The 14804-nt window shown below is 39.2% G+C and overlaps 1 long non-coding RNA gene across 1 annotated transcript in view; it reads right to left on the bottom strand.

Moving 5' to 3' along the window:
* Positions 1-14761, bottom strand: part of LOC125483299 — a 29355-nt gene extending 14594 nt beyond the window's left edge. The window contains exons 1-3 of the long non-coding RNA XR_007262258.1: positions 14639-14761; positions 12312-12433; positions 9532-9605 (exon numbers count right to left, since the gene is read on the bottom strand). This is a non-coding gene — a long non-coding RNA (uncharacterized LOC125483299). The remainder of the gene's footprint in view (positions 1-9531; positions 9606-12311; positions 12434-14638) is intronic.
* Positions 14762-14804: the final 43 nt, after the last annotated feature.

The raw sequence follows: 14804 nt of genomic DNA on the forward strand, positions 1-14804 counted from the left end.
TAACCTCTTGATCGTTTTGTTGGTCTGGAGCTTTCTTGCAACAGTTCCTGTTTTGTGCCTACAGTGTCAGCATTGTCTCACATCTCCCGACAAAGATGAACCCTCACCTGGTCAGCCATCTAGGAAATACAAAGACTGAGTTCTGCATGCAGTGCCTTTTGTTCACTGGCCTTTGAGAAAAGAATTTGTCATTTTACATGTTGCCCACCCATCCTTACCCCGTCAGATGGGACATTGATTAAAAATCCTTTTATCCCAGCATAAAGGCTTATGGTAACATAGACAGAATTTTACAGAATCCTGTCAGTGTAAAATTCCATGAACGTCCCTCCCACCATCAACTTATCTACCCTAGACCTAGCAACAGTTCTACAGGCAGTCGACAAGGCTAAATCCCATTTCTCTTGTCACAACAAATGGAACATTTAAAGGTTGCTTGCAATTGTAAGGCTTGAGACAGGTCAGGGGAGCAAGCAATGTAGCCTGCTTGAGACTTGGTCAAGAGGGGTTGTTTGCCTCCCTCATTGGCCCCCTTGTTTTTTCTCTGCCTTGAATGCTTGCTCACCTCAGTTTTCTTTTCCTGGCCACGCCAACAGCATATAGGCTTGTCTGCAATATTCAATCCTGACACTTGGTTTTGAGAGATTGGAGAGCTATTGGCTAATCAGCTGTCTGAGGTGGGATGTCCTCCCCATATGGAGTGCAGGTTGTGGCTATAACAAATCGCCATTCCACGTCGTGGGCAGGTGTGGTGAAGGACAGGCAGTCAGCCTTACCGGAGGGAACAGGTGCAATGAGGGTCCAAAGACAGTAGTCAGCCTCAGCAAAAGGAAAGGATGAGGTGAGGATCCCGAGACAGGCAATTAACATCATAGACAGCAATAGATATGGTGAGAACACGGTCCATGCAGGTATCAATGATGCAACCAGAACTAGGTTCTGCATACAGAGTACAAGAAACTGGGCACTAAGTTGAAAAGCAGAACCTCAACAGTTTATTTATTAACCCGATCCATGTGAAAATTGACATAGAGTACATAAACTTAGAGGGATAAATACGTGGTTTAGAGACTGGAGTGCAAAGTGAATTCCAATACTTAATCCATTGCCATCAGTAATAAGAAAAGTGAGGTCTGTACCATTGGAATAGGTCTACACCTGAACTGTGCTGGGGCTAGTGATCTTGTAAATGGCATAATTAGGGAAATACAGAAGATTTTAAACTAAATACAGGGGGCAAATAGGAAAAGATGTGATATTTCAAACGGTAGAGATAAGGTAAGACAGGAAAATAGTAATAAAGGGGAAACGATAGTCAGAGAATGTCAGGAAAAGGCAGAGAGAAACAAGTCAAGGAATAGATCAAAAATCAACACGAGATCATAAAAATTTATTCATCGCATATGGGTATCACTGGCCAGCCCATCCATAATTGACCTTGAGAAGGTGATGTTGAGTTTCCCTTTTGAACTACTGCAGTCTATTTGGTACAGGTAGACACACAATGCCATTAGGGAGAGAGTTCCAGAATTTTGATCCACCGATACCAAAGGTACGGCAATATATTTCCAAGTCAGGAAGGTGAGAGGCTTAGAGGGGAACTTGCAGGTGACGGCATTCCCATTTATCTTCTGCTCTTTTCCTTCGAGATGGCAAAAATCATGGGTTTGGAAGGTGCTGCGTAAGAAGTGTTGGTGAGTTTCTGCAGTGCATCTGGTAGATGGTACATATTGCAGTTACCGAGTATCAGTGTTGGAGGGAGTGAATATTTGTGGATGTGTGACAAATCAGACGTGCTGCTTTGTTCTAGATGGTGTCAAACTTCTTAAATGTTACAAAAGTACCAAAAAGACAAACTAAAGGCTCTGTATTTGAATGTATGTAGCATTCATAACAAACTAAACAAATTGGAAATAAACACTGAAGTAAATAAATATGATCTGATAGCCATTATGGGGTCAATACTTCCTGATCATAAGGATTGAATCCTAATTGAGGGGTTTACAACATTCAAGAAAAATAGGAAGCTCGGTAAAATAGAGGGGTAGCACTGTTAATTAAAGATGTCATTTGTGCAATAGTTGGTTCAGGAGATCAGGATGTAGAATCAGTTCACATGGAGAAGAATACAAGGTGTGTCAAGTCACGAGCAGGAATGATCTATGGGCTCCCAAACAGTAGCCACAATGTGGGATAAATTACACAAGGCGACACATTGGGTGCTTGTGATAAAGGGACAACGATAATCATGGGTGATTCTAATTTGCATGCAAACTGGAAAATAAGATTGACAGTAATAGCTTGGGTGAAGAGTTTATAGAATGCTTTTGAGACAAGTTTCTTAGAGCAACACATTGGAACAATCTGAGGCTAGATTAGATTTGGTATTGTGTAATGTGACAGGATTAATGACCTCAGAGTTAAGACCTGCCTTGATAGAAGTAGCCAAAATCTGATTACATTTTATATCCAGTATGAAAGGGGAAGATTGGATCTAAGACGAATATGTAAAACTTAAATAAAAGCAACAATGTAGACATGCAAGTTGAGCTAGTTGAAGTGAAATGGCATACTAGGTTAGGGGATAAACCAAAGAGGTAATGTAGTTGACATCTTAGGGGATATTTCAGAATATTCTGAATTAGTATATTGTTGCTCCAAATAATAATTCTGAAGTGATGACCCACCATCTGTGGTTAACGAAACAAGATTGGGAAAGCATTAAACTTCAGGGAAAAGGACGTAACTGCACAAAGGTGAGTGTCAGTTTAGATAACTGGACAGAATACAGATGATTGGTCAGAGTATAAAAAATTTACAGAATGACTAAAAGGTTAATCAGAAGGAAGAAGTCAGAGTGCAAGAGAAAGCTAGTTAGAAATGTAAAAAACAGTTTCTGTTGGCATTTAAAAAGGAAGAGTAAATTGGAAAAAAGTGAGTATTTGTCCACTGGAGAGTGAGAATGGGGAGCGAATGGAAGAGGAAATAGCAGATGAAATGAAAAAATATTTTGCTCCTGTCTTCACTATAGAGGGTAAAAACAAATATTCCAGTAATAGTTGCAAACCAGGTGGAAGGAAGAAACTTTATGAACCTAAGGGAAGTGGTATGAAGCAAACTGGTAATTTTGTGAGCTAACAAGTCTCCGAAACCAGATGGACTTCGTCTGAGGGTCTTAGAGTGCTAATGAGGTAGTGGATGCACTGGAAAAATTCTGTACATTCAGGAAAGATTCCATCAGACGGAAAGTATCAAGTATTCAAGAAGTGACGGAAACAGAAATCAGGAAACCAAAGGCCTGTTAAGCTTGATGTCTGTCATAGAGTCAGAGAGTTGTGACAGCAGCAAAACAGACCCTTCGGTCCAACTCGTCCATGCCGACCAGATATCCTAAATTAATCTCGTCCCATTTGCCAGCATTTGGCCCATATCCCTCTAAACTCTTCCTATTCATGTATGCATCCTGATGCGTTTTAAATGGTGTAATTGTACCAGCCTCCAACTGCCGGCAGCTCATTCCATACACGCACTACCCCGTGCACGAAAATATTGCCCCTTAGGACTCTTTTACATCTTTCTCCTCTCACATTAAACCTATGTCCTCTAGTTTTGGACTCCCCTACCCTGGGGAAAAGACTTGGCTATTTACGCTATCCATGACCCTCATGATTTTATAAACCTCTATGTGGTCACCCCTCAGCTTCCAACGATTCACAGAAAATAGCCCCAGCCTTTTCAGCCTCTCGCTATAGCTCAAACCCTCCAACCCTGGCAACAGCCTTGTAAATCTTCTCTGAACCCTTTCAAGTTTCACTTCACCCTTCCTGTAGCTGGGGGACCAGAACTGCACACAGTATTCCAAACCTGGCCTAACCAATGTCCTGTACAGGTGCAACATAACGTTCCAACTCCTATACTCAATGCACTGACCAATAAAGGTAAGCATACCAAACACCTTCTTCACTACCCTGTCTACCTGTCACTCCACTTTCAAGGAATTATGAACCTGCACTCCAAGGTCTCTGTGTTCAGCAACACTCCCCAGGAGTGTTACCATTAGGTGTATATGTCCTGCCCTGATTTGCCTTATGAAAATGCAGCACTTCACATTTATCTAAATTAAACTAGACCTGCCACTCATCAGCCCATCTTATCAAGGTCCCGTTGTACTCTGAGGTAACTTTCTTTGCTGTTCACTACATCAACAATTTTGGTGTCATCTGCAAACTTACTAACCATACCTCCTATGTTCACATCCAAATCATTGATATAAATGACAAAAAGCAGTGAATCCAGCACCAATCCTGTGGCATACTACTGGTCACAGGCGTTCAGTCCGAAAAATAACCCTCCACCACCACCCTCTGTCTCCTACCTTTGAGCCAGTTACATATCCAAATGGCTAGTTCTCCCCGTATTCCATGTGAGCTAACCTTGCTAACCAGTCTACCATGCTGAACCTCGTCAAACACTTTACTGAAGTCCATAGAGACCACATCCACCGCTCTGCTTTCGTCAATCCTCTTTGTCACTTCCTCAAAAAACTCAATCAAGTTTGAGAGACACGATGTCCCACACGCAGAGCCATTTTGACTATCCCTAATAAGTGCTTGCCTTTCCAAATACATGTAAATCCCGTCCCTCAGAATCCCCTCCAACAACTCATCCACCACCGATGTCAGGCTCACCAGTCTATGGTCCCCTGGCTTTTCTTTACCACTTTTCTTAAATAATGGCACCACATTAGCCAAACTCCAGTCTTCTGGCACCTTACTTGTGGCTATCAATGATACAAGCATGTCAGCAAGGGGCCCAGCAATCACTTCACTAGCTTCCCACAGAGTTCTGGGTTACACCTGATCAGGTTCCAGGGATTTATCAATCTTTATGCGTTTTAAGACTTGCAGTACCTCCTCTACAAAATGGACACTTTTTAAGATATTACTATTTATTCCACCAAGTTCTCTAGCTTAGCTTCCATATCCTTCTCCACGGTAAACACTGATGCAAAATAATCATTCAGTATCTTACCCATCTCCTGTGGTTCCACACATAGGTGGCCTTGCTAATCTTTGAGCGACCCTGTTCTCTCCCTAGTTACTCTTTTGCCCTTAATGTATTTGTAGAATCCTTTTGGATTCTCTTTAACCCTATTTGCCAAAGTCATCTCACGTCCCTTTTTGCCCTACTGATCTCCCTCAATTATGTTCCTACTGCCCTTATACTCTTCTAGGGATTCATTCAATCCCTGCCGTCCATACCCGACATACGCTTGCTTCTTTCTTTTGACCCTGTGGGTAAGCTAGTAGAATTGAATATTAAAGAAATTATATATCTGTGCACTTAGAAAATCAAGATAATGGGGAAGTGTTAGCACGATTTATTCAAGGGAAATCATGTTTAACCAAGTTATTGCAGTTCTTTGAAGGAGTGATACATGATGTATACAAACAGGAGCCCATAAACCTACTATACTTAGATATTCAGAAGACATTTGCTAAAGTGCCACATCAAAGTTCGTTGCTGAAAATAAAGCACACAGTTTACAGAATAAAATATTAGCACTGACGCAAGATTGACCAGCTGGCAGAAAACAGCGTATGCATAAATGCATCTTAGTCTGATTGGCAGAATGTGGCAAGTGCAGTCAGGCAGGGGTCTCTGCTGGGCCCTCCATTTTTTACAATGAACATCAGATGAGGGGAACGAAGTCATCTAAATTCACTGACATCACCTAGATAGGTAGGAAAGTATATTGTGAAGACATAAGGAAGTTGCAGATAGATAGATAGGTTGCGTGGATGGGTAAAAATCTGGCTGATGGAGTGTAAAACGAGAAAATATGTTATTGTTCAGTTTGGTAGGAACTCTAAAAAAGCACAGCATTATTTAAACTGAGAATAACCGCAGGATTCTGAGGTGCAGAGAGATTTAGTGTTCTAGTACAATAGACACACAAGGTTAGTATACACACACAGCACATAATCAAGGCGGCTCGAGGGACGGTATCCTTTATTACAAGAGGAACTTAACATAGAAGTAAGGACGTATGCTTCAGTTATACAGAGTACCGGTGAGACTACATCTCAAGTACTGTGTGTAGATTTGTTCTTCTTACTTGAGGAATGATGTAAATGTATTGGAGAAGATTCAATCATAGTTTATCAAATTGATACCTGAAATGAGTGTGCTTTTTTAAATGAGGATTGATTGATTAGACAGGCCAAGATTGCTTCCACTTAAGTTCAGACGATTGAGGGGTGACTTGCTTTAAGCATATAAGATCCTGAAGGGTCTTGACAAGGTGGATACAGAATGAATGTTTTCTCGTGAGTGGGTCCAGAACCAGAGGCACTGTTTTAAAATTCGGGTCACCCTATTAGATCAGTAATGAGAATTTTTTCTCTCTCAGAAGGTAGTGAGAGAATTTGGATTTCTTTACCTCAAAGGTCAGTGGAAGTGGGTCACTGTAATTTAGTTAGATAGAGGTGGATTAATTCTTGTTAGATATAGGAATCAAGGGTTATGGGGGTGGGTGGGTAGGGTAGATGGGAATATGGAATTTGAAATATAAACAGATCAGCCATGGTCTTATTGAATAGTGGAGTAAGCTCAAGGCCAACACTTCCACTGATTGTTCCTGTTGCTGCTAAGACTCCGGGAGGTCCATGGGGCAGCAGTAGAATCCAGAAGTAGCAGCTATGTGTCAGCACATCGATTGATGTGTACAGAGCCTCCAAGCCGCTGCACAGTCATGCAGTTTAGAGGCAACATTGCTCCAAGGACTGAATGGTTAAATTCTGTTCCCATTCTTTATGGTTGCAATGAGACTGATTACCTGCCAACCTTCTTGGTTAGGGTTGTTGGTTGCTTTGCCAAGCTGACTGGTTTTCATGCAAACATTTCGCCTCCCTTCTAGGTGACATCGTCAATGCTGTGCAGCCTCCACTGAAGCGCTGTTGTTCTGTCCCGCTCTGAATTCATATGGTCTGGTCTGTCATGGTGGGCAGGCTTGTTTCTGGTTTTGTACCGCAGTGGTACGTAGATGGGGTCTATTTCAACATGTTCATTTATCACACCGGTGATTGAAAACCTGGCTTCCTGGAATTCCCGTGCTTATCTTGGATTTGCTTGTCCTAGTACTGTAACTTTGTCCCAGTCAAATTGACGCCCTTCTATATCAGAGTGTATTGAAACGAGGGAGAATTGGTTGTGCTGTTTTGCTGCGAGTTGGTGTTCATGTATCCTGGTGGCGTGTTTCCTACCCGTCTGTCCTATGTAGTGTTTCTCGCAGTTGTTGCACGGTATTTTGTATGTCACACTTGTCCTGCTCATTGTGGGTATGGGGTCCTTCGTCTTTGAGAGTAACTGACGAAGTGTAACTGCTGCTTTGTGAGCTATCCTTATTCCAAGAGGTTGTCGGAGTCTTGTAGTCAGTTCTGATATGTTTCTAATTGAGGGTAGGGTGGCCAGTGTGTTGGGGTGTACAGTGTCTTCTTGGTGTTGTTTATTTGCCAGGCATCGGCAGACGAAGCTGTTAGGATACCCATTGTTCATAAAGATTTTGTATAGGTGTTTTCTTCGTTTTGCGTAGCTCCGGGGGTGTTATTGCTCGCTTAAACAGAATCTTGACAGAGCTCTGTTTGTGGACACTGGGATGGTTACTGTTGTAATTCAGGATTTGGTCTGTGTGTATAGTCTTTCTGTTTACACGCATAAGGAATTCACCATTGTTCATTCGTTTCACTAGTACGTCTGGAAACGGGAGTTGGTTGTTGTTCTCTTCTTGCCTGGTGAACTTGGTCCCAGTGAAAATGCTGTTAATAAGGTGGTGTGTTTCTTCTAACTTTTCTTGTTTAATGATAACAAAAGTATCGTCCATGTATCTCACCCATAGTTTAGGCTGGACCTGAGGGAGGGCTGTGCATTCAAGTCTTTGCATAACAGCTTCTGCTATCAGACCCGAGATGGGTGAACCCATGTGTGTTCCATTAATTTGTTCATATACCTGGCCATTAAAGATGATAAGCGTGGTAAGACATAGGTCTAGTCCGCTGATGCCTGGCAAATAAACAACACCAAGAAGACACTGTACGCCCCAACACACTATGCCTGAAGAAAAATGTTACAATTTTTACACCAAATTTAATTATAAAGTTTGTTATGTGATGTTGGAGTTGGCAAATCTAAGTAAATCAGATCCCGAATAGCGATTTTACGTAATTAAAACATTATTCTTATTTTGGCAATCTCTGTAATGGTGCCTGTTACAAATCTGGATTTACAGCAGATGTCTATTTGGATTTATTGATAACAGACATTCCATGATACGATTTGAGTATCTTATTTTTCTAGGAGTTGATTCACTACCTCAATATATCTAACTGTATGATAGCCTCATTTGTACAAAAAATAGTGCCATCAAATACTGAGGTCTTCCACCAGGTATTCTTCAAACTCTGTTAAAGTTAGCCGCGCAAACACTTAATAGCAATTCATATCAGACTTTGCTTCCTTAAGTTGAACATGAAGTAAAATGGCAAACCTGTCCCTATTATGAGCTCAAGTTCCTTATACATTAGCAATCCCAAATTAACTACACTAACATTGCTTCTCGTGTACCACTTACATACATAATCGAGTCCGAGGTCTCTACGTTTCTGATTGGCACAGATTTAGACTCCCTGGATCGTAGAGAAAAAGACACACACACGCAGAGAGATATGGGAAGACAGTGATAGAGAGGAGGGCTTTGTTTCTTCAGCTCCATGTAGTGAGGACTGACTCACATATCTACCAAACTACATTTCCTGTGAAATGAAACCTCCTTTCAAGTGGTGCAGGAGCTCTTAACAAACAAGATAGATGCTAAGGCCCTTACATTGAAAGAAAACAACTCATGTATTAATTATGGTAGCTGCTGCGGAATGTGCTTCACAATTCCCTATTATCATAGTGATGTGAGCTTTTACAAAACTTCATAGTATTTATTTATGATTGCTTTAACTGGATTGTCCTAATCGATATACTCAAAGTCACTTGGAATTAGTCCTTTCCAAACCAAGCATGACTTAATGTCAGTAACATAATATAAATGAAATCTAATAGATCAAATAGGTGAAAATTAAAACATGCTATAATGCTATAAAAAAGCACAAAAGATTTTAATATAATTTTAAAACAGAGAACATTACACAGAAACTCTAAAACCTTGTTTACACAAGATCTTCAAATTAAAATACTGTTAAATGGGCAATATTACAGTGTTTTCTGGCAAAGATCAGCCTTCCTGTGTACAGTACCAAAGCTGTCTCTACCATACTGCTTGTAGTAAACCTTCCTCCGATATCGGAGAAGGCAACAGAAAATTAACTCCAACAACTGGCATACAGCACTTTCCTTTTATCATCAATGCTGCCCCACAATGTGGATAAGTTGGGCTTCGGAAGGCCAGTCACCTGGATATGATATTTTAAATACAGCATTTTGATGTCAAAATTAAAATTAAAATTAAAAATGATTTTGTTTTACCTTCAACCATGAACATAGGCACTTTTCCACCACCGTGCGCCAACATCTCTCTGCGATAGCGGTCTCCCATAATCCTGACGAAAGAGAAGTAATAATTATCTTACTCTGCAGCAAAGCTCCGAATCACCATTTTCAGAAGTGAGTTGGATCGTCTTATAAATCAGCTTTAAAATTACATATTTACCACGCGCTCGGAAAGTTACTGAAAAGAAAACGGTTTTCAGCTCATTTCCTTTTGCCTCTAAAGAATAAGCAGCACCTCTTCTAAATTTACCTTGCTGTCACTGCACCTGTGTTTTTTTTTAAATTTGAATCCCAGAAAGCTCACTTACTCCTTTCTCTGGAAAAAGGAACTAACTTCCATGCTACAGAGCTTTATAATGTACAGGGCTTGGGCCTATATATTCAAGTTTTGTTTACAGGCATCTGCTAAATGGCTGCTGCAATGGAGGGGAGCAGGGAAATTTTAAATCTTTTCCCCAGTATTTCTAGCCTTCCATCAGGTGTATTTAGCTAACTTGTAGTTGGACTATTGTACTTTAAACAACATCAATTTGTATTCATATCACACCCTAAATGTAATGAAACATCATTAAGTTCTTCACAAAAGTATTATCAGGCAAAATTTAACACCAAGCCACATAGACATATTAGTATTGATAAGGACGACAATTGTAGAGGTTAGGGGCTTGGTAATTGAACCCACAGCTCCCAACAGTAATCGGTTTGCATTTGTCCTCCTCCCACTCTTCAACATGTTCATTGTCAGTTGTGTAGCTACTGATGTGCTTCTAACACTGAAAACCCTACCTAGCTGGCACTCTTCAAATCTGACAGTGCAATATCCTGAAAGTAATATTTAATGAGGTGCCCTTATTGCCACGTGAGATCACCTCAGTTAGTTACATACAAACCAATTCACAATGATGAGAACCAGTCCCAAATTATCAACTCTATATTGTGCATATGTCATTACATTTAATTTTGTGATTACTGTTGAACTGAGTTAACTTTTTTTTTATATCTGATCATATCAGGGCTACATGTCTATGTAAGTGGGTACTTTACTTGGAATTTTTGAAATACCACTGTATTCCCAGCATTACACATGACAGGCAATGAAACTGTCTAGATATAATTTATTACAGGTGGCATACAACAAAACATTTGCTACTGAATAATGTGTGTTAAAACACACATTCGATTATGATGTGACAAGAGTTGGTTTCTTTGTTTATCAACTGCTAACAAAGTTTTTCAAACTTACTAAGTAATTCAAATTTGTGGTCAGAAAGCTATTTCAAAGGCATAGCAAATAATAATAACTGATTAACTGATTAACCGACTAATTTTTCTTGTCGTAGACTTCTCTGGTACAAAATGCCCTCAGATCATAAATGGTCACTCTCATGCCGAGGCTACTTTTATCTTCACCCATCAATCCCAACTTCCCAGGAGAGACAAAAAAAAATTTAGAGACCTATAGCCCATTCAGGAGTCTTCTGGCAACAGGTTTTCTTACTTTTATGTTTGCACATAATGGCCTAGGTTTTCCCAATTATAATACTGAAGTCAGAGATCATACCACACAGAAGGAGGCCATACAGCTCATGCAGCTCTTTGAATCAGTTATCCAACTAATTTATTGCAATGGATTACTGTCTGCGTTACTGTGAGAAAATTTTGGTGAGTATTGGGAAATTTCATAATAAATTTGCCAATTACATAGTTATAAAACCCAGTTATACATAAATCAACCTAATTATGAATTTTCTGAATTACCAATCAATTTACTTCAATTGACTAAAGAACTGGCACTATTAACTTAGAAAAGGAATAAGTCAAAAATCTATATGTTTGTTAGATACAGCAGATATGTCTACTCTCTACCACACTGCTTGGCATCCATTCCTAAATTCAATATTGCTACTTGTCAAGACATAATGTCATTGGTATAACTAGGCTATTAAAACATCCTCACAACGCTTTGTGTATCATAATACAAATTGAACTCATCTGTGCCAAAAGACCAAAAACACATTTTTGGTTGATAATTAAGGTTTACACACATTTGCCCTAATAAAATCAATTACTACCCTAGGTAAACTAATGATTAAAGAACTTGATATGCATCCTGTTTGCTTAATTCGGACATGCAAAAAAGTGGTAGTCAGGCTTCAAACTTATTTTGCACGTTATAACTAATTGTCAGAGTAAACTTTACAAAAGACACAAAGACTTTAATTGTAAACTATCAAGAATTTAAATCAATTTTGAAATTTACTGCCATTGTAGAACTTTTGTTGCTTGATCAAGCAGTGGCTCACTTTCTCATTCCACATTCTCAAAAGAAACACTGCTAACAAATCACATTTCCACCTATGTCACCATTTTTAAACTTCAATTAAAGCTTCTCCTGATCTACATCCTTTAACAGAGACAGTTTGATCCACAGGAGGCAGGCATTTGGCCCTTCTGTCTGTGCCATCTTTTCAACTATAGATGTAGTCTCACTCCCTGATCTTGGCACATGGCTGTGCACTTATCAAACTTTTATATAAATTATACAAATTTTGATAGTGACTACTGAACCCACTTGCATTACCTCTTCAAGCAATATATTGTAGATCATGATTTGTTGTGTTAAATAAAATCTCAATTTTCTTTTTGCAATTGTCTTCAATCTGCATTCCTGGTTTCCAAGTTCTGAGATCTCATTTTACAGAATACATCCCCATTTCTTTACGAACTTAATTCTAAGTTCTCCTAAATTTTCTAACCTGTTAAGTGGGTCCTTCATGAAACATTGCTTCCAAACCATGGACGCTACTGCTCTTGACATTAGATAGGAGTAATACTTGGCACCATATCCAACAAGGTGGCTAAAGCGCAGTTGCCATGCCTAAAAAGAAAAGAAAACTGTAACTCTTTGCTCAACCCAACAGAATTTGAATACATATATGTAACCAAATTTTTGTGCTTCAAACTTAAATAATTATAATCTGAAAATGTGAAATGACTGCAAGTCTGTACACTGTATGCAGAGAACTTAACATTTTTCTCAAATGGAAAGCAGAAATGATACAGTATATGAAATATGTAATCATGTAATACAAATGGTGTCCAGTTCTTTCCGGTCACAGTACAAAAAAGATTTTGTAGTTATTGAAAGGATACAGGAGCGCTATTAGAATGATTTTTGAGAGAAGTTGGTGTTGGCTTATTAAGGCCAATCACTAGAAAAGTGAATGGTAAGAAATTATATGATTGATGTTCACAAGATCGTAAAGAAACAAGACAAGATAGACCATGACAAGTTATTTCATCAAGCCCAGTATAATCAGAAGACATAGCATCTGCTTGAAGAGAAGTCTATTCAAAATTAATCTTTGTAAACCGTATTTCTGTGAGGAAAAGGTCAACCTACTATCCCTGACAGAAAGGTGATTGTACATTGTACTGATTAATTCAAATACAAATTAGACATATTTCTTTCAAAAAATAACACTTTAGGTTATGGGATAGGAAAAATGTTAAATGTTGTTTACTTTGGAGGAATAGAGGGCTTTGGAAATATGCGTTCCAAAATTTTCAACCACAGGGAGCGCATTACATCATATCGTAGTCTAATTAATAACTACTGTCCGATCAGGTTTGCAGACGACGAACAAGAACATCGGGTTGAATTTGACCAGAAATTAGCTAACTGCCAATTTCAGGGAGTTTCATGGAAGGTTTCTCTCTGTGAGCTCCAATCATTTAGCTCACAAAATTCTTTACTGCCAAACTTATGATGAATGTACCTCACTCGCTCCCTAGGCCCATGCTCACACTATCATGTGCTCAACAGCAACAGAATCTTCTGTGATTTGTACAACCGGAACCATGCTCTGGGCCAGCAATGCACCAGGTCAAACACTGCCTGCCAGGAATAGCCCTTTGCTGTACATACGGAGGGAGGGAAACAAAAAAGAAAAAGCTGAAGACTTCTAAGTGGTACAGGTGACATTCCGTCGGAAACAGAATCTCACAATTGTAAATGTATTGTTCTTTCATCACTTGTTTAATTGACTGTCATAGTAACTATGTCTAAGAATTATAGAGGTTGGCGATCACATGCAGGAACAGTAATCTTGTGCACAAGGGACAGTAATTGTGGGAGAGTGGAAAGATTCAGGACAGTTAACAGGCTTGCTTACAAAGTCAGGGCACAAACAGGATCCATTGCAAGACCCAGGAAAGTTGGCCAGCAATTATGAAAACTAGAACAGAGAAAGAAGTCCAGGGTTTGCAACCTGATTAAAATATTTTCTTCATTAAAACTGGAATACATCATCTACAAGGTAGGTTCAGTTCAGATTTGAGACAGTTTCTGGTGAAAGAGTAAGTAAAAACGTAAACTACCTACTTTACATAGAAACATAGAAAATAGGATCAGAAGAAATAGACCATTCAGCCCTTCAAGCCTGCTCCACAATCCAACATGATCATGGTTGATCATCTAACTCAGTACCTTGTTCCAAATTTCTCCTCATACCCTTTGATTCCTTTAGGCCTAAGAACTATATCTAACTCCTTGAAAACATTCAATGTTTTAACCTCAACCACTTTCTGTAGCAGAGAATTGCACAAGCTCATTCTCTGGGTTAAAGGATTTCTCCTCCACTCAGTCTTACATGGTCTACCCTGTATCCTATATTTTCTTTTGGAGATAAAGTCCCCCACTGTACCCTTTAGTTGCAAAATGGACCTTTTCTAGTCAAAAACAATTCCAAACTACCCAGTTGTTCACTTGTGTAATTGTCTTCACATTGCAACTAAGCATGGCCAAGATCACTGAAATACATTGTTACTTGATTGCGAAATAAACTTACACTAACAAATACATTAAAGTTCCCCGACATGAAAACAACTGAGCTTGGATTAAAATTCAATGTTCATAATTTAACAGCAAAACACTTTTGCTGCAAAGCTCAAATTTCAGATTAAATGAGTTGAGATAAAATATCAATTGATTTTTAAGTGCAATCCATACAAAATACATGTTTAACACAAATATGAGGCATTACTTCTGAATGGAAGATAATTCAAGATTAACAAATCTTACCGTGTTTTGTACATAGGGCAGTCCATAAAATTTCTCCTGGGTTTCCTTTAATATCTCCGTGGTTGATTTTGGTAAAGGGTACTTTCCATGGTAGATTTGATCCAGGACTGAATAGAAGATCTAATTTAAAAGTAAAGCTTTTATTATTAATGCAGTTTACCAAGGC

The sequence above is a fragment of the Rhincodon typus genome, chromosome 6 (assembly GCF_021869965.1).
Source record: "Rhincodon typus isolate 14 chromosome 6, sRhiTyp1.1, whole genome shotgun sequence".
NCBI lineage: Eukaryota > Metazoa > Chordata > Chondrichthyes > Orectolobiformes > Rhincodontidae > Rhincodon > Rhincodon typus.